This window comes from Megascapheus bottae, chromosome 4, assembly GCF_031878675.1.
Source record: "Megascapheus bottae isolate mThoBot1 chromosome 4, mThoBot2.hap1, whole genome shotgun sequence".
Taxonomy (NCBI): domain Eukaryota; kingdom Metazoa; phylum Chordata; class Mammalia; order Rodentia; family Geomyidae; genus Megascapheus; species Megascapheus bottae.
Genome location: NC_143512.1, coordinates 20581380 through 20588163, shown reverse-complemented (window position 1 = coordinate 20588163; position 6784 = coordinate 20581380). Strand labels below are relative to the sequence as shown.

The 6784-nt window shown below is 33.4% G+C and overlaps 1 pseudogene; it reads left to right on the top strand.

Annotated features, from left to right (window-relative positions):
- Positions 1 to 1641: 1641 nt before the first annotated feature.
- Positions 1642 to 2592, top strand: LOC150064137 (KATNB1-like protein 1 pseudogene; annotated as a pseudogene).
- Positions 2593 to 6784: the final 4192 nt, after the last annotated feature.

Below are 6784 nucleotides of genomic sequence, written 5' to 3'. Positions count from 1 at the left end.
CTGTCTGGAGCTGCAGGTCTGTGCCACTGAGAAGCGCTGACTGCTCGGGTTATGAATCAAGGCTTTGTCTCCGCGGCTGCTCAGAGTGGCTGGTAGCACTCCACGCTGTCTTATGCTGGTTTCTGCCTTTCCTCTCTCTGACTGAGATCTCTGTGGTACTAAAGGTTACTTAGGATCGATCTTTGGGTATGAACTTTCCCCTGCGATTCCTGAACTGGTATCTTGGCGAGGACTCAGAAAGACTCACACTGTACCTCTGCCATCTTCCACCAAAACCTCACTCCCCACACTGCTTTTTATATTGTTTTCCTGTTTAACCCTATGAAATTGCTTGGGAAATAATGATGGAATTGCATAAAAGCATGTCATTTATCTTAATTTTAGGGTGATTATGTTACAATTTTGTTGTCTACTTATCTAGAGAACAGGAATAAATGTCTTCTGAGTTCTGATATATTTTACATAATTGTGTAGTATTTCTAAGAGGATAGCTTTTCTAATTTGGACAGAGCATTCAAGTAGGTATTCAAGTTGATTTGGAGGTTTATTTTATATAGCTTGACTTATATTTCTGCATGTAATAGCTAACTTTTGGTGAGGTTAAGCACCTAGTTTCAATTAATTCATGCCTCATTAGACTCAGATGTATATCCCTATCTTGTCTGATACAGAAGTATTTACTCTTAGCACTGTACAATGTTTTACATTGTATTTCCTTGCTTTTCATCCAAATCAAGGATATACTTAACTCAGTGCACATTACCCAAAAAACTGAGCCTATCTCTTTTCTTCTCTTCTTGCTAAACTAATGCTATAAGTTGAAACTATCTTTAAAGTATTGCATATTGGCCAAACATAATAGAAGATATAGGCAATGATTACAAAAACAAATGACATTTTTACCTATTTATAATTTAACGTAATGTTTGATCCTTTTTATACAATCCATTGTTTTTCACATAACTATCTCCAATGCTGTTGCACTGCAAAAAATACTTTTTAATATGTAGTCCACATATTTATAATTTAACTATAAAATATTTATTTCTATATGTGTGACAGGTATGCAAGCATTTCTGAATTTACTTAGTTTAGGTTTTTATATTATGAAGTATTAATAGTGAATTTTTGGAAAATGCTCTTTTTATTGTTATTTCAAAACTATTTTTCATTGAGGTTTATATAGAATTCTAGACATAGAATATGAGAGAGCATAAAATTTTGTTTTATTTCTTTATAAATACTGAAATATTGAATCTGAAACTTTATGATACATCATACAAATATAAATGCTAACAGCAGATATAAGAGTACAAGTTCATGTACTTGGCCTACAAATCTTGTTTTGATATATTGAACTTCATGTAGATATGACATTTTAGAATGATGCTAATTATATAAATAGCATATGCAAGTAATTATTAATCATTAGCTTAATAAATATTGAGGTTTTAGTTTCTTCTTGGTTCTACTGTAATAGCTGTACACAAGTAAAATGGGGAATTGATGAGCTTTCCCGGCGGGCCGCACTCTTGGCCTCCATTTGAATGGCTGCAAATCGGTCCTGGCCAGGAGCTAGAGTCTGCTCCAGGGCTGGACTGGGACGTTGCTGTATCATAAGACTCCAGTATTTAAGAGATTATGGCATCTGAAATCCACAGTGTTAGGAAACGAAATTTTTGTAATAACATTGAAGACCATTCTATTGATCTTCCTAGAAAAAGGAGCTCCAATTTCACTAATAAGAATATGAAGGAGGATAAGATATCTTCAAACAGTTGGCTGCTTACCTAAATAGGACAGTGGGACAAGCTGTGAAAAGCCCAGATAAACTTCATAATGTGATCTTTCACAGAAAGAAAGTTGATCATCTCTTCCCAAATCCTTGATACATAAAAAGACAGTCCCCTGAAACTGGGGGCTGTGACATGGCAAATAATGAACATGAACTGGCTTTTCAGGCCACCTGCCTAAAAGATACACCATGATAATGGAACATACTTGGTTAACTCCAGTGAAGCTGTTTCTTCACAAACAGAAAGCCTATCGTCAAAATTAATTTTGTTTTCTTTTTTCAGAAGTTTCTCAGGATCATGAAACAATGACTCAAGTTTTAGTCTGCAGGAATTTGAGGTTGAATGTAGCTTTAACATTCTGAAGAAAGAGAAATATAAGTGAACTTGTAGCATATTGATGAGGATAGAAGATCTTGGAGTTGTGGTAGATTGCCTTCCTGTGCTTACCACTAGTTTGCAGGAAGAAAAGCAGTATGTCTCACTTGGCTGTTGTGTAGACTTGTTGACTCTAGTAAAAGTCATTACTTAAAAGAGTATGTAATAGTTGGCCTAAACTGGCTTCAAGCAGTAATAAAAATGAGGTGGTCCGAAATATCATCCAAAACAGAAGTTATAAATGATGGAAATATTATGATTTTAAAACAACATTTAAGTGGATTGTGGGATTGTGGAAAACCATCTTACTTTGGTTCCAGGATATACTGGTAATATAGCTAAGGACATAGATGTTCATTTATTACAGTTGAATTGGAAGATTTCATCTACTGAAGTGCATCTGGTTATTCTGACTATATGATTTTCCCAAACAGATCTCTGTGAGAGGGTGGGAATCAAAACCAGTTTTCTTTAAAAAGCCAAATAATGAAACCACTAATGAAACTCTTAGCAATCTACTTCACATTGAAGTAGAAAAATATCCAAAAAGAGCAGCTCCAACTTTAGTGAGGTGAAAGTGCACTGTAAAGATTGTTCACCTGCTGCTTTGGGTTGCTTGGTTATTTGGTAACATTGTTTAAAAACTATTGGTCTTATAGCAATTCTGTGAAGCAATATCATTTATACTATATGAGAAAATAAGACAGGACTTATTAGTAGCATTACAAAAACCAATCATTATTTTTTGAGTTTTATAAGAAACACTTTAATGGATGCAGCTATTTTCTTATGTTGAAAATATTTTGAAAGTTTGAAACATCATGGTAAGTAATCAATATTAACACTTTTTTGTCCATGCTGATACTATGTATACAAAATGCCTTAATTATTAATAAGCCAATGTGATATGATACCAATATCTTTTTTTAAAAAATTAAAACCAATCATGCTCTGGCATGATGAAAATCATGGAATTAAATCAGGGTTTACATTTATGTAGAGTGTTCTGTGAAACATATTACGTACAATTTTTAAACTAGAGAGTGTATTTTAGTGTTTCTAATTTTTTCCCAGGATTTTCCTATCATGTATGTTTTTATCCATATAAAGAAAAAGGTGAATATGTGCATCTATGAATGTTTAACTGGAATGTCCAGAGCTGACTAATTTATATTCAATTTTTTGTACATACATGTCTAACATTTTTCATTTATGTATCCTTTAAACTGCTTCTATTTGACTGAATTCACTACACTGGTTTGGAATTACAGATTTTCCAAGAGGCAGAAGCTCCTACCTTTGCTGCCAGGTTATTATAGCAATAGCTTGCCAGACCTGTTCTCTTAATAAAATGACTTTTCCTACAAGTAGAAGCATGTGTGTTAAACTTCCTTTGAGAATCTTGCAGGCTCAGTAGATGGAAATGTGTGATTTTTCTGACCTGAAGTCCAGTAGCCTTCCAAAGAGAATAAAGGTGGGGTTTCTGTATGATGATTGAGCTGTATGGTTTTACTGGCCTAAGTGGTTAATATTTTATTGTTTTAGGAACTATTTGTTGACCCACTTTCAGTTAGAATGAAGCCTTTATGTAATCCTTAATTGTACAGAATGTTAACAAAATTTGTCCTCATGATATTTTATGATTCTGGTGGGCAACTGTGCTGGCCAATAATAATAATTGACAATTTTATTCCATTATATTTTCCTAAATATATTATACTTTTCAAATGCATGGATATATGATACATTCTTAACAAACTAGATTTCTACAAATTGTAATAAATATTACCTTTATTCATTTGTTTATTTTTGCTGGTTCTGGGACTTGAACTAAGGGCATAAGCAATGTCCTTGAGCCTCTTTACTGCTCAAAGCTAATGCTCTACCACTTGAGCTACAGTGCCACTTCTGGCTTTTTCTGAATTATTTATTGAAGATAAGAGTCTCACAGACTTTCCTGCCCAAGCTGGATTCAAACTGTAATCTTCAGATCTTAGCTTCCTGCATGACTAGAAGTACAGAGTTGAGCCACCATTTCCCAGTTTGTAATATGTTTCTATTGTTATGTCTACTTTGACCTTTTTTGAAGAAGGTGCTTAATTCATTGAATTCCTTATGTCATATATTAGATATAATATCTGATTAAATTATTAATTGTACCACATTTATTTAAGACAATATAAGAAGCTAATTACTTGTTCAGAAAAAGAAAGCTGTAATTTATTTTAGAATGAACTCTTCCTCCACAGACATCACTGTAAAAAGGTTGTGTTTGACAGAACAAAAAGGCTCTGGTTGTTCCTCAATCCTCAGGGACGAGGGCCTGAACAACACTTATAGCTTTCATTTCTGGTAGCTCACTCACTCTGTCCTTGTATACTAACAGAAACTTTTAACTGTATACTATGCATTCAGATTTACACTTTAACTGAGGCATATATCCTTTGTACCCCATCCTCCTAGATACATGGGGTTATAAGTTCTGGCATAGAAAGTGCTAAAATGAAACAAGGGAAAAGAACTGTAAAACCAAGTAAAAGGAGACAAGAAGGTAGCATAATAGAGGTGGCTTCAAGACCTATGGAATAGATAAAGGAAAAGGCTTGAAATGGGAAAATAATGTGCAAAAGCCTAATACAGGAAGATCAGGAAAAATTAATAAATACTTCTTTTGTATTCCAAGTGCCCGCTACTACCAAATAAAAAATAAAATCTTATGAGAATACTCAACATTGACAATTCAGTTCTAGATTTTGAAAAATATATGGCATACACAGCCAAATGGTATCTTAAAAAAGAGAGAATCAAGAAAAAATAATTTCTACCATCACAATAAGACTACCATTTGCTCTCTGTTTTCTTGATTTAGCTAGTAAAATTTTTGACAGTCTGTAAACCCTATTCTCATCATTTAATGTCAATGAGATGATAGATGTGATAGTGCCCTTTAAATGTTCCCCATTAAAAGCCTCCACAGCCAACTTCTGATTTCAAACTCCTTTATCAGCATGAATACCTTTCAAATACAAAAGATAATTGGATGAGTAGATAGCAGCAATTTTATTCCACATACTGTTAAATGTACAAGAGATGAATTTATTTTCCATCATTTTACCTTCAGTCTATCTGATTTAGAAAGAGGAAGTCAGCACTTCAACAAATATGGCTTGCAGTGTTTTTCTTCTGTGTAGAATTTCCAGGAAAATGATCCTGGTTGTGAGGTCTTAGCATTCAAGCATAGTTATGGAAGTTTTCCAACTCAAAAAGGAAGAAGGTTAAGTCTCAGTAACTTAAGTATATTTATTTTATGGTTAAAAGTTCAATGCTTCCAAATTTCCATCCAGAAGCATAACATGTATTTTAGTACAACAGTGTTTATAAAAACATGACACTTCCTTAATCCATCCCTGAGTTCTTCTTAGTTAACAACAATGACAACAACAATAACAATGACAACAAGAATAATATTGAATGGCTATCTTGGTGACTACCACACATACATAAATAAAATTTCAAGTATTTGCATAGTAATTAGTCATAGCTATATTTTCACAGCTGCAGGATACTGAACATGTACAGAAACATTTGATACACTGAAGAATTTATATTTCACATACACAAACTACATCTCAACATTATGTATGTATATAATTTTTTCTTTCATATGGCTCATTCAATTTAATTATATCCATTTATGTGAAGGGAATCACCATGGTAAAATTCAAACCATGACTAAATTGCTGGTGCTTGATGAAGAAAATAAAACATATATGACACATAAATGTACTTAACACAATTCTCTAAATACTTCAAGATCATGCTGCCATAAATAGCATCGCAGAGGCTTTGTGAGAAATAGTGGGAATTTCAGCAGAGATCTGACAGGAAAAGGCTTCTCCAATGTCTCCTTTCTGGTTTCTCTTTTCACTTGGTAGTACTTTGGGGTGGGAGGAAACTTCTTTTACACAGAGATGCTTCCTTGTGACAACATTTTTTTTTTACCTAAGCTTCAGTGCTTCAAAGAAAATGTAAGATCTTACAGAAACTTTTATACATTTACTAAGCTATGTTCAGCAAAAACTGCAGCAACCACCAATATCCCTATATGTGCATGATAGGTATATGCTTGTTTCTGTATATGAACTCTTGTTATTCATTTCTCTAGATTCTAGGTGAAAAATTAATTTACTAGTAGTCAAACACTGAAGAAATAATTGGTGGTGATAGTAAACTTATAATAAGAAATGTAGTTACAGAAATGGAGGGCAAAAAAAGTGTACAAATTCAGCAGTGGTACTCGACACTGTGTTGAAGATGAATTATATAATCTGTGTTTGGAAGAGAGGAAAAATAGGGAGAGTGCAAGGGAAGAGGTGATATTGTCCAAAAAGAAATGAACCCTTCACCTGACTTGTGTAACTGAAGACACTTTATCTCTCACCTTTATAATAACAAAAATAACAATAAAAAGAAATTTTGTTAATTCAAAAACATATACAATGAATACCTTAGATATTTTAAAGCAAGTTTGAAGAGTCTCAAGTATATTCCACTGGTGCCTGCTGGACTAATCTAGAACTAGATTTTTTGGAAAGATTACATCCTATGGATTC